Source organism: Argiope bruennichi, chromosome 9 (assembly GCF_947563725.1).
Source record: "Argiope bruennichi chromosome 9, qqArgBrue1.1, whole genome shotgun sequence".
Lineage (NCBI taxonomy): Eukaryota > Metazoa > Arthropoda > Arachnida > Araneae > Araneidae > Argiope > Argiope bruennichi.
This window is the reverse complement of record NC_079159.1, coordinates 3165827-3180034: the sequence shown is the minus strand read 5'-3', so window position 1 is coordinate 3180034 and position 14208 is coordinate 3165827. Positions and strand designations below refer to the sequence as shown.

At 31.1% G+C, this 14208-nt stretch overlaps 1 long non-coding RNA gene across 3 annotated transcripts in view; it reads right to left on the bottom strand.

Annotated features, from left to right (window-relative positions):
- The window catches only part of LOC129985321 (uncharacterized), a 176753-nt gene that overhangs the window by 45842 nt on the left and 116703 nt on the right, over positions 1–14208 (bottom strand). The window contains exon 1 of one of the 3 annotated variants that reach the window (XR_008785553.1): positions 11395–11603. The exons of 1 other annotated variant lie outside the window; for it this stretch is intronic. This is a non-coding gene — a long non-coding RNA (uncharacterized LOC129985321). Of the gene's footprint in view, positions 1–11394; positions 11604–14208 lie in introns of those variants that run through there. One more of the 3 variants, XR_008785552.1, reaches the window with a different exon arrangement.

Here is a 14208-nt window from a genome sequence, read left to right as displayed (position 1 = left end):
ATATACGACATAGATTTAATGGAATACAAATTTACAATAGCCAAACAGTATAGTTGTATGAGTAGCAATGCGAGAAAAGTGTGTCTATTTGAATACTTAAATTAAATTGTATTCATATGTCTTCTTGTCTTCATCGTTCTGCCATGTTTTTCGAGCAACAGCTGCGCTATAATTCAGAATCCTCTAAATCTGCGTTGTGCAATGTTTCATTTTCTTAATTCGCTTGCTATAAGAACGGTGATGTAACAACTGGAAGACAAGGGAAGAGGGTATATATATATATATATATATATCCCTGGCACCTTCCAGTGTGGGAGCTTTGAAGATAATACAAAGGTGGGCATTAAGTCGATCGCGATAGATCGGTGGATCACCAAGCCATTTTGGGATGATCGTATTTACGAAGACCTAAGACGCTAAAAGAAACATATTTATGGAACACCGATATAACATAAATGATATATTCTCTGTATCTCTTGAAGAAAACGAAGTTTTTCTCCTTCAAAATGACATCATTTTAAAAGCACGTAGCTCAGAACTTGAGAATAACTTTTGGAATCTTAATGGACGAAGTAAAGTATGCTAATTTTAAAAATGTTGCACATCATTTAACATCGTTCTTTGGTTGTATCTACCTGTGTGAATCTGCATTTTCAACAATGAATATAATTAAGACAACAATATCGTTCCTGTCTCACAGAAGACCACTCAGAATCCAGTGCAAGATGAGCAGTTAGTTATTATGTACAGAAATATGCAAGACAGTATGCAGACTAAATCTTCTGCTAATTATAACTACGAGAGCTAAATTTACGAAGACGAGACAAAACTAAAACTACGAGACGAAAACAATTTATATTTTAATGTATTTCGAATTGTTTGATATTAAATACATCATTTGATATTATTATGATTGTAGTTATTATTTTTATGTTTGTAATTATGTAGGTAAGTACATATTCGGTATTTATTATTAAATTATAATAAATATAGTAGACCTTTTTTAATACATCACTTCGTGTCAGAAAGACAAAGAGTAAAAAATGTCGGAATGAATCTATGACAAGTGATCAGTTTTTTCACGCCACATTCTACAAAGGTATGCGTAGTAGGAAAAAAAAAAAAAAATTACAGCGGCCTGTTGTTGTTCCGTCGGGACAAATACTTGCCATGAATCGAACAGCACTTTTCAGCCTTTCTACGCATGCGCTCGCTGCCTATTGGCTGAGTGTAAATCCACATTAAAAGCATTTCTTAAACAGAAAGTTACTCAATACAAAATATTCAACTGAATATTCATAGATTAATATGTAACAAAGGAAATAAGAACGATGGGATATTGGTAACAACAATGAACACGATTTGAGCTTTGCTTCAACAATGAAATACGCTGTTGAACAATAGAATATGCTTAAAATATTATAAAATATTAATTAAAAAATGAAAAACTATGCGCCATAAAAATGGATATCATTGGTATCCTTGGTATATAAGGGCAAAAAATATCATTTTTTGGAAATTATTATGAAGAAAGAGCAAAATCTCTTTCAATATTTAACTAATTAAAATTATAACTAAAATTTTCAAAAAGAAAATAGTTCCAAGATGTACACTTCGACCTTACAAGTTTATACCAATTGTAAAATCATGCCTATTTAAGAAGCACTATGTGGAGTGATAATCAATTTTTGAAAAGTACATTAATATTTTATTTAAAAGGTTTCGCATCATTTTAATTGGAATTTCTACCGCATCATTTCGGCGATCTTTAATCTATCTATACTTATATAAAGCTCAATGTGTGTGTGTGTTGGCGCTCTACAGCCCAGACCGTTTGACCTACAGCTATCAAATTTGGTACATGTATACATACCTTGGAGGTCCGGAATGCGCACCGAGTCCCTTTTTTGAATTTTTAATTATTAATTAAAAATCTAATTTTCCAGCCAAAAAAATCTTTTCATTTCCCCACCGCCAAATGGATAAGGCTTCAATTTTTTACCCACGCTAATCAGGTTAGGCTTAAGATTTTTCGGCCGATTATTTCAAACGATTCTATTTATTTTCTTAATGTTTGATACATTTAAAATGAAACATTGTTAATGAATCGATCTTTCAGATTCATTCTGAAGTACTTTTGAATTAAAATAAAACAGAATAAAGGAAATTAAAAATTTCTAATCTGCATAGGATTACCCCAACTGGCGTAGAGAAATTCACGCATTTGCGTTACCGTAACTGGCGGTGAAAATTCACGCATGCGCATTGTGTTCTGATTGTTGAGAATATTATCAACGGATGTGGACTTGATTTAAATTATTTTTAGATTAGTTGCATGCTTTTGTAATTAAATTGTATTTATGTCAGTTATATATTTTTTTGTATATGCTTATAGTTTTTACATCGTTTTTTAAATAGTTTTTTTAACCTGTTTTCAAACGATTATTTCAAACGATTCTGTTTATTTTTTTAGTGTTTGATGCATTTAAAGCTAAACATTGTTAATGAATCGATCTGTTCATGATGAATCTGAGAAAATTTTGTTGACAAATACTTGAAATATTACATAAATTAAGAAAGATATTCTTTAGTGCCTATTAAGTTTAAACGCTTAGTGACTCTGTTTTCAGTAATCATATTACAAAAAAGTACTTTATTTTAGTAAAAATTTTTATTATATTAATTGCAGATTAATCCTTTCCATTTTAATTTAAAGTATAAATTCTACGAGAGCTAACAGAAAATTAGAGAGATACATATTTCGTTATAATTGAAGGCCTTTATAATATTATGAGTGAATTATATGACTATCAAAATGTGAAGTTCTAAAATATTTTGATGAAGCTATTAAAGTAGGAATTGCATAAAATGTTTAGTTATTAAAATTTTAACGAACATTAAGATTGGCGAACCGGCTGGTCGCCAAAGGCGGCTAGTTAATGATAATTTTGAAATATTAAAGAAATCTTCTCCACTTTCAGTAAGTTCACGGACGTGCTTCAAAATCGTATCCTTAACTGCTGGAGAAATAATTAATTAACCAATCCATGGAACAGCAAAAAACAGAATAAAAGCTTGCTTTGAAAACAAATTTCCCTTTGAAATGTGTTATAGTAAAACAATCCTTTTCAAGGAAGTAAAAAAAACTTCCCGTCTGCCAGCGTTCTAAATGAAAATCAAGGTTTTCATAACTTAAACTCCAATTTATTAGCCACAAAGGACCGCGTCTCTCCTCCATCACCGTTTCGCAATCCTAAACAAAAGACCATGTGCTACCCGCATGCCCACAGATGGTGGGAAAGCAGACGAGGCTTTAAAATGATTCGTCCGCGGTGATTCGCTCGCTGTCAAGATGGATTTGAATTTCTTGAATCTGGATTTATTGGATCGTTTCACACGATTGTTGGTGATCGCTGAGAGCGAAATGCGTAGCGATTCTTCCAACTTCTTCTGATAATATTTGCAGGCTGGTTCCTGATTGCGATATGCGACATTCAGGGTGCAAAAATAAACTGTTGAACACTGCGCTACCAAATGTGGCTTATTGTTACCTCTTGGATAATGCGTGCTCATTAAGAAATTTTTTTAAACTTTTACAAATTAATTAATTAAAAATAATTGAAATATTAATTATGTTTTCAACATTTTCAGTGTATTTTATAGCTTAAGCATTTTAAATCATTTTAAAAAGAAAACAGTAATAATAATAATAAAGCAAAGCAAAGAAAGAATTTAGCTAAGCTATTTTTATTTTCGTCCAATTATTTCTGAAATTTTCACAAAGTTAAAAAAAAAAAAAAATACCACGTTTTTTTTATTGCTTTAGTTACTGTTATCATTGTGCTAATTGTTAGTACTGCTACTGCAGTACAATTACGAAATGTTTTAAAAATTCATACAGATAAGCGGTTGACGTATCACTAGTTGAAGAACTCATAACTAACGATTCTCAAAAGAAATATAAGGAAATATTTTGAGCGAATTGAGGACATTCATTTTATCAAGATAAATTGATTTCATGACATTTTGAAACCTCTTTAATGCCCATCCTGAATGTTTAATTTGGTTGGAGAAAGAAATCTTCCAAGCACATGCACGTCCGAGGGAAGATGATTTTGTATGCCGAGCCAACTAAATTTCTTTGAGGGGAATAACCAGCGCAAGGTATTTGTCACTATGCCACCAATATCCGTCGACTGAAAATCATTCTATTTGGTACTTGCATGTATTTTGATCAGAGACATCTATTGGTAAACATTGGAAGTATCCATATAAACGACAATGGTTTTGGTTTTACCAATTTACTATTACTTTAGTGTTATCATTTTGAAAGTTTCCCGTTTAATATGATTGAGTTATTCAGTGTATAAAGACCCCAATCGTGGAAGGCTCCAAATGGCATTTTCGACATTCATTGCTTTTTTTTAATTTGATTTGAAGAAATCTGCTGCCGAAGCCCATCAGACACTTTTAGAAACTTATGGTGGCGCTGCCCCGTCATATCCCAATTATCGGTTTTGGATTCATCGATTTAAAAGTGGCGATTTCGATATCAATGGAGAGACAACCAATTGCAGGTTTTTTTGGACAAAAAAAAGGGGAAAAGTTGTAGAAAATGATGGAAAATATTTTGATTGATATATATCGTACCCTTTTTTCTCAATAAATGCCTTTTTAAAGTGAAAAAAATGATCAAAATACATGCAAGCACCGAATATTTTCTGATGACAGATATTTTGTCATGCTCTACTCTTCTGCATGTTAAGAATTTATAATGTCATTGCATAAACAAGGAAACTAATATTATAAGTTATATTTAAATTCGAGGGAAAATAAAATCACGATCTCTGTCATAGAATCTTCTATTCACATAAAACGCTGAACTGGTCACGGAAGCCTTTTTTTTTTTTTTTTCATATAATCCGATGAACTGGTTTTACAATCTTTTATTGACAAAATCTGACTCAGTGAACTCGAATAATAGCATTATTCTGATCGATTCATTTTAACAACATTCACCGAAGTTTTCTTCCCCGGAAGTTTCTTAACGAGAAAATATACTTTTGCAGTACGGATATCCTGTCAGCGGTAAAACATGTTTCACCGTTAAGAGTTTTAGAATGAGTGTTAAGATTGTTTTAATGTAAAACTTAAAAAAAAAAAAAAAAAAAAAAACCAATGTAGTCAGGACTTGTTAAGCAATGATAGATGCGCTACAAATGATTTAAAATCCTAATGTCACAAAATATCTAACATAGGAAAATGCTACTCTTAAGGATTTGCCAGATAATTTTTGGTTGATTTTTTTTAGCTTTTTTTTTAAATGTTATGGGGCATGGCATCAGCAACTAAATATTTAAAAAAAATGCTTTTCAATAATTTTTGGTGAGATTATAATAATTATAACTTTTAAACAAGCGCCATGTCTACTTTTTGACATATAAACATTTTTTTTTAAAGTTAAGTATTTTAAAATGTTTTAGCAACATAATATAATTTCGCATTGATATTTAAATGCGAAATGGATATGTACTAATCAATTTCGTTATTTTTTTTAATAATAATATCCAAGCATTTTTGTGATTAACAATTAAAGCAATAAGATAACTTAAAAAAATTATTGTCATAATTATAAAATTGCGTATGCTTTGGTTATACAACAGAAATATAAATGCTATACTGTAAATGCATGTCTTAATCACATAAAGAACATTATATTTCAAGCATTTTATTTATTGAATTCAACATATAACAAAATTTGCATTAAAAACAGGCTGTTTTCTCAAAGCAAGAAAAATAAAGATTTTAGAATTTATGAGCTTCATTTTTTCCCTCCAAATTGTCTAAAATGCTATATAAGTATAAAACAAATTATAGAGAAGAAATTTTAGTATACATATAGAAAATATATTTTATTGTTAAGGTATATTATAGTTTTTATATACAGTAAATATTTTATAGTTATTTCCTTTCTTATCAAATACGGGTCATATTTTTTCCCCAAAATCAATACTTTCACTTTATTAGGCATTCATTGTGAAGTTTTCTTCTCTAACACAAATTTTAATCAACTGTTGTATAAAAATAGAGTAACCAATAAAAAAATTGGACTGTTTTCCAGTAATTTTAGATCGCAGAGGACATTTATCATAGAGGCTATTAGATGTTATTAAAATATTTTATTTATATTCATAATTTAAAAGCAAACAAATATCTTGCATGTCATTTTTATGGCATTCTTTTTAATTCCTGCAAAATTTAAATTGATATCTTGAAAAAAAATATCTTATAGGTCCTCGATTGTCTTAAGTAATTTCTCAACAATAGACCTGAAACGCATAGAGGTCAAGACATCAAACAAACATTAACTGAAACAATATTTAATCAAGTGCCTAAACATTGTTCATTTCCTTGGTTTTAAATTTTGCGAATCTTTTCATTGAATATGAAAAGAATATATTACGAGACGTGTACGATTTTTTGTCTTGCGATCAATATTTTTTTCCTTCATATATCAAGATTTAAAATGGCTTCACTCACAAATATCAAGATATAAAATGGCGCCACAAGGGGCAGCTTGTTGCAATCTCGTTGGGAATAATAACAACTTGCTCCGAATAAATTATAAGCTTATAATATACATTTTCCTTTTAAAATTGATACGAGAAACTATAAAAGAAAGAAGGCCAGGGACGGATTCGCAAAAGGAACAATTCTAAAGGCAGATGAAGAAGTGATAACTGAACTGATTTTTCATTTGTGATAGATGGTTGCTTAGTACATAATAGGCGGCTGATTGTCGTGAAATTAATTTCGCGATGATCCAAAAATTCTGCAGTAAAGTGCTGTTAATAATAAGTTGCAATTTTTAATCAACATCATTTTCTAATTCAAAAATTTTAGCGATGATTAAATGAATTAAAATTTAATTAAATACATAATATAGATACATTCTGTTAATTTTCAAAAATATTTCTGGGAAATTCTGCATATAAATTACTTTGAATAAACTGTTTTTATGTCATATCCAAAATAAATTATATCTAACACTGTCTTTAAAAAATACCGACAGATTTCAGCAAGTGAACAGGAAACAGAGTTTTATTATAATATATAGCCAGTACTTCAAAAATATGTTATGTTCTTTCGACTAAATAAGCATAAACTTTGACAAATCAGTCCGTAACTAAAAAATCAAATAAAAATCCCAATGAACTAGACTGAAAGGGAAAGCTCTTGAAGTGACCGGCGGTCAGCTTTTGGAATGAATAAACCATTAGTCGTATTAAGCATGCATCAGGCGGAAAACTTGGATAGATCTTTAGGAAACTCGGCAAAAACTAGTATTTAGCTGATACAAAATCCAGAATCAAGGTATTGTAACTTGCATTGCTAGACTGCATTGACAAAGGTTTAGAATTCCCCCCCCTCCCCTCTCCCCAAAATAGAACCCAAAGAGAATGAAGTTTTAACGTAAGCAAAGTAAGGCATTTTGTTAAGAATGGTTCTTGCTGTCAGAGACAATGGCACCTCTTTTCTTCTCTGAGTTGCTCTTTTCTTTGGTAGAAAACTTTTTTAAATATACTTCCTTTCAAACAAAACCTGAAAAAAGTGCAGGCTTACTGAATAAATTTTTGCAGATATTAGGGCAAAATTTTTAATGTCTCACGAGATATTTTTTCAAATATACCAAAGAAAGACCTATCATACTTCTTCTGGACAATCATCTGTGCCATCTTGATTTACAAATATTGGATCCCATCAAAAATATGGAGGATTCTTTTGATAAGAAACGTAAAAGATCACCTACACATAACATGAGTCTGTCTGTGCTTGGACCTTTCAAAATGTCCATCGCCTGAGTGAGGAATAGTTCTGTAAAGACTCTATCCGCGTCTGACATTTCTTCTACAGTGAAATAGGCCCTACCAAATGCTATAACGCTGTAGAAGTTTATGGCAAGCTTCTTCGCAACCGAAATTAAGCCATTTAATTAGGACTTTTTTGGTGATGGAGACTTTTAGACATCGGCCACTGCTGATCGCTCGCAGCCAGAAGTTTCTCCATGGAATGAAATGCCACAGAAGAAGCGCGAAACAATGATGCAAAACAGAAGGATCTTCTTTCATGTCGAAAAGAAGCCCTTCTGCTCCATAAGCAAGTTCACAAGTCTCTCTACTTCCACAAATGGGGAGTGAAGAGATTCGTGTGAGCCCATTTCCTGAAGCGGTAATACGAAAGTGATTAAAGCGGAAGCTAATAATAAGTGTCATTTTAACAAATTTGCCGACAAAAAAAAAATGTCTTGCAACCCTTAGTTGCAAAGTGACACACTATTAAGAGAAAGCACTGAAAAAAAAAAAGAAAGAAAGAAAGGGGGGGGGATTAACATAAACAAATAAACGAAGGAAAAGAAGTGCTCATCAATCATTTTTGGATGAAGAGGACAGCAATTGATACTGCATAGAGTTTTCTGAGTCAATCTTACCATTCAGGCTAGTTTCCATGTCGCAACTGATTAAAATAGGTTCACAACCATAGAACCCATTTTACAAACTACGTATTTGTAAAAACACCTTCACACATTAAATGAAGATCGCTTATCAGAATAATTTATGAAACAAGTGTATTATGAATAAACTTCGTAAACTTATTGTTGTTCCATAAAGCTTACAAAATAAATGAAGACACAAAAATATTATATTTATGTGTATTGTTAACATAAGGTATGTAACAAATAACGCCATGTAATATAACAACATACTCCATTGTGGGCAAGGGGCTGCAATATACATACATGTGTGTACAAAATTGTTAATATAGTTGAATAATCATTTAAAAAATATATTATATATCTTTAATAACTGGAAGAAGCTCTAAAAAGTGTTTCGTAAACATACTTGCAATCGATTCTTTAAAAAAATGAAGGAAAAAAAAGTGTAACAACTATTTCTAGTTACCCCTGTATCAATTTGATTCTTAATCCAATCTAAGCACAAGTCCTTGAGTTTGGACCTAGAATAAAGTTGTACCGCACAAGACCAACTTAATCTATGTACTGGGCTAGAACTTTGTAAGCTATATTCGGTATGCCCATATTTTTGTTTTCTGATGCACATTAAAACTATATGAATTTGATTCATAGTCCAGAGCAAGGAACATATTAAGTTCCTTATCTGACCAGGTTCTAACACATAGCAATTGGCCATAGTCCCATCCCCACCCCCGTCCCCGCAATTGTTCTAGTGTATAGCGTCCTATTGTGTAGCTTTAAAGAGCAATGTATGTTTGAAATAACGCATTTGAGTGCAATCAGCAGACGTAAATAATAATAAGAATTTCTAAATAGTTTAACGTGTTAACTCTTCCTCGTAATATAGTCACCCACATCGCTTACTGGCACAAATAAATAGAAACAACTGATAAATCATCCCACATATGCTTTCCTCAAAGAAAACAAAAATCATCTCCCTCCGAAATCACGTGATTTAACCTCAGTGAGTCACGGAGGCACCTCGTTAAAGCGGTCACAGTTTCCACATTCTGCCTGTTCTTCCTCGTAATGTAACACATATTACATTATATCCGGAGAATAAGGGCGGATTAATGAAATTTCCATTCACTCGGTTCGGCGGGAGGTTGCAGGTCACGTGGCCACCCCTTCTAACAAGTCCCGTCTCTTCGGACGGGTAGCGGCCCGCCAATTTTTCGGTCGGGTACCCCTTTTAATGGTGGGCAGCAAGAGGGTAGGGGGAGGTTGAGTTTCGGGAAGTTTATACCGGGGGGAGGGTGCAACAAGAGTCCTAAGTGGATCTGCTGATTGAATCCGGTGATAATCGGTAATGAAAAGCCGGCGATCGTCTGGAGGGTGTACCGGAAAATGATAAAGGATTTTTTTTAAACTTTTGTTCGGAGCATCTACCTGGTGTTTGATTTCTGGCATGCAATTTTAAAGATGTATCAGGTTTAAGAAAAATAAATTAGATAATTTCCGTTCAAAGAGAATGAGAATGGCAACGTGTTTACAATTGGAACTTTTAACAATCAAATCAATCTCTAATCATCCGCAACCATTTAAAACGTTACATGAGATCAGTAACAAACGATAATGCCTCAGAGTTGCTCTGTTCAGAAATACTTTCAAAACCAGGCACTATAATTTCATATTTTAAAAGGAATATTCGCAAAAATCACTTTTCAACAATTTAAATGATATATCTTGATAAAAAGCTTTCAAAAAATTTTATAAATTTAATCAATTCATCATTTTTTTCTTTGAAATATATATATATATATATATATATATATATATATATATATATATATATATATATATATATATATATATATATATATATATATATATATATATATATATATATATATATATATAAATATATATATATATATATATATATATATATATATATATATATATATATATATATATATATATATATATATATATATATATATATATATATATAATGGGTTTCAGAAAACAAGTGTCAAGAAAAGAATTAGAGCAAAATAACTTATTTGCGCAAGTTTTTCACACGGTGAGGTATTCTTCATATAATTGATAATTTTTCCTTGCACGTTAGAGGAGTTAAAAACTTAATTATTTGAGCTTATAATAATTTTACAGCACAAATTATTAATTTAATTAAAAGTCTAGAGTTACAAAATTATTCTTAAATTTCAATGTAAAATCACGAATTTTTAGAATTTTGTAACTCATTTTTTGAACTATCCTATTGATTAAAAAAAAAGAATCTTTCCGTAAAAGATTTATCTGGACAGAGAAAAGAGTGATCCCCCCCCCCCCAGTCTTAAGCAATAAAGGTACAGCTTGAATATGGTTTATGGTATTAAGATTACTTTTGGATTTTAAAATTGCAGAAGTAAAGGCGACATTTTTATCATGTTGTTTTATGCTTAATTTGATTTTCATTATTATGCTGTTTCAATAATGAGTCTTAAACAAATTTCATTACGTATAGAAGCATGAAACATACATAAGAATTTGGCTTGGCATTGAATAAATTAAATTAGTTACAAACTAAACTGGCTATAACAGAATTTTTACTATCACAATTATTTTCAAAATCTGATCACAAATCTTACGATACAATGGGTTTTCTCATAAACTCTGTTGATGAGACTTAGCTTCTTTAAGAATGTAGCATAAATTGTCACGATTTTCGCTATCAGTTTTCACTTGATATTTAGTAACCACTAAAATGTACTGACATTAAGGTAATAAAGATTGTATATTTGTGGTTATTAAAGTATAGAAATTATCATTAGTTTATTTGTTTCGTGTTATGGCAGCCAATAAGCGTAAAACGCACACACACACACAAAAAATAGTTTTTTAAGAGGTGAGCTTACTGTATCGGTTTCCGTGATTTCTTACAACCTAGGCAACCCTGCTTACGAAATCAGCTCCATCGGTATTCCGTACGGCAGCCCTTAACAAAAGGAGAGTATAACATGGATCCGCAAATTAAACGACAAATTTATTTGTTTCCCTAACAAGCGAACATTTGCGAAGAATGACGCACACATCACAGTTAAGCGAGTTACGGCATAGCGAGAGGAGGGAGGAGATGACGTCAACAAAAACGCCGAAAAGGAGAAACAAAGAAAATTGTTTCTCATCCGTTTTAATCATCCTCAGAACCCCCCTCTGAAAAAAAAAGGAAGAAAGTGTTCCAAGAAGTTAATTCTACCAGCGGCCGAACCACAGAATTACAAAAGGAAGAAATTAAATGAAACGAATGTGGAAACTCGCAAATCTAGCAGACGACTTTTAATCAGAGCGATTTAATTGGCGGTCGGTGATGACGTCAGGAAACGGCGCCAAAATAAATCTTCGTTCGTTATGATTTGAGTCACAACATTTTCCCAGGAATAACCGAAGGGAAAACGAATGAGCCTGGGAAGTAAAAACTGTTCTAGATACATGTCGACAATTTTGATCCCAATAAAATTCTGTAATCAAACATTGATTCTTTTTTTTTTTGAAAATTTTTTCTAATTGAAGCTATTTAGTTAAAAAAAATTTTTGTTGCCGAGATATGCCACGTTTAATTTCTTCAAAATTATATATCCGAATTTTTTTTTTTAATTTGTGAACACAATTTAAATTTGAAAATCTTTTTATCAAAATGTGTCTCAATCAAAAATCTGTTTTTTTTTATTATTTTTTTTATTCCGTAAACAATGAATGTACTAAATACTAACATATGAATTAACGTAATATGAACGTACTAACATAAATTTGTATAGGAATTTGATATATTTTTAAAAAAATAATTTATTTTAATTTTTATGTGATATTTCGGCATATTTATACTTTTCGTAAAATTTTAATGAATGCTTTTTCAACATTACAGATTGTTGAATCTATTATTTTTAGTTAATAATTTCAATGTTTAAGTTTTAAAAACATTTTTATTTAACGGAGTTTCCAGATTTTGACACCAAATTTTAAGTTGGTGTAAAAAAAAAGTTTTAAATGCTAGGAAAATATACAGTTGTAGTAATGTGATTAACTTTGAATTATAAATGATGAGCAAAAACTGTTAGCTGATAAATCTAAGAATTACACTCTTCTTTCTTTTGCCTTTGACCTCGAATTTTTAAAAGAGGAAGTTTTATGAGGTTTTACCATTGTTCAGAAGTTTTAAGGAATATTCATAATAATGAATTGAAAAAAAGAAACAAATATTCAATTTGAAATAAAATTCTAGTTCTGACAAACATAGTAATTGCAAAATCTGGATTTTTTTTTTTTTTTTTTTTTTTTTTGAAAAGGACAAATTTATTTCTTTGGAGCGGCTGGAATCTTAGCGAAATAAGGAATTCCAATGCCCCTTCTTCTTACAAACTAGGTGAATATACGGCAGTCTGTGCTGAGCATGTGCAGCTTTTACTGCACCAGTGCGCTCGTAAACGAAAAGAGTTGTTCGCGCAGTATTTAGATGGTGGTGCTGTTCATTTCCAAGTCCGGAATTGGACTTCCTCTCCATCAACGGCGGCTGTAAATAACTTTTTATACACTCGAATAATTAAGAAACAATTACAATGAGCTGGAACGAGTGTTTCCTCTGCGCGTATAATTTTAGAGAGCCAATAAAGTTTCAGTAAACGATCGCTTTCCCGAAACCACAATGACTTGGTGTCGCCAAGCTGCATTGTAACAGATCGATAATAATTTAGTGCGTTAATTGAAAGAGATGGATCATTTCGAACGCAGTTTCCTTGTCAGCATGGCGACTGATAGCTTTTAAAGGTTTGCAGCATTCATGATGGAAGACGGATCAAGTTTTAGTTAAATGAATTACAAAATTTTAATTGCGCAGCTAGAACACAATACTCATTATTTTCTGCATTTAAAACCATTTGTTTTAGGCATTAGAGTTAGCATTCAGAAATTTTAAAATTTAGGGCGCTTTAAAATTCGGGGGAAGTCTTGTTATAGGTTTAAAAATAGCTCAAAATATTAAGTGTGTTTTATGACCACTGAAAATTTAATATTATTATTTGTTTCATTAATATATTTTTGTTTAAAATAATTTTATAACTTTGACTTCACCCTCATTCAATTTTTTAAAATGCGCAATTAATTTCCAACTAAGTTTTTTTCTTTAATCTTTTTTTTTGTCATATTTCTTTATAATTTATTTTCTATGAAACAAAATATACTCGAAGAAAAATGCAATCATTGAAATAACTGACTTATAGATGTAAATATAGATCGAAAGGCAAGATGGAACCACTTATAAATTTATATCGGTATATATGTTCCGGATATGGTTGACACAAAAAGCAAAATAGGGGAAATAAGGTAAAGAATCCAAGCACGTATTTGGCAGATTTATAAAATTTTTTGCATCAAATATTTTAAGCGAACGAACAGGACTAATATATTCGAAACTTTCTCATACATTCCCTTGTAAACGTATTATCCTCTTCTCCCCCTATAAAAAGCGTGGACTCGGTCAAAGCCATAAAAGTCACGAGAACTCAGAGCATATACAAATTTGTGAGTTCTTTTTGATATCAAACAATTCCAAAAGTGCTTTCTAACTTTACAGTTTAAATAAATTAAAAAAAAAATTAAATCATGTTCTGCTTTTACTCTTGAGCTTTTTCCTTTCTCTAATTTCCTTGGTTGTGGCACAAAATAATGGCCATATT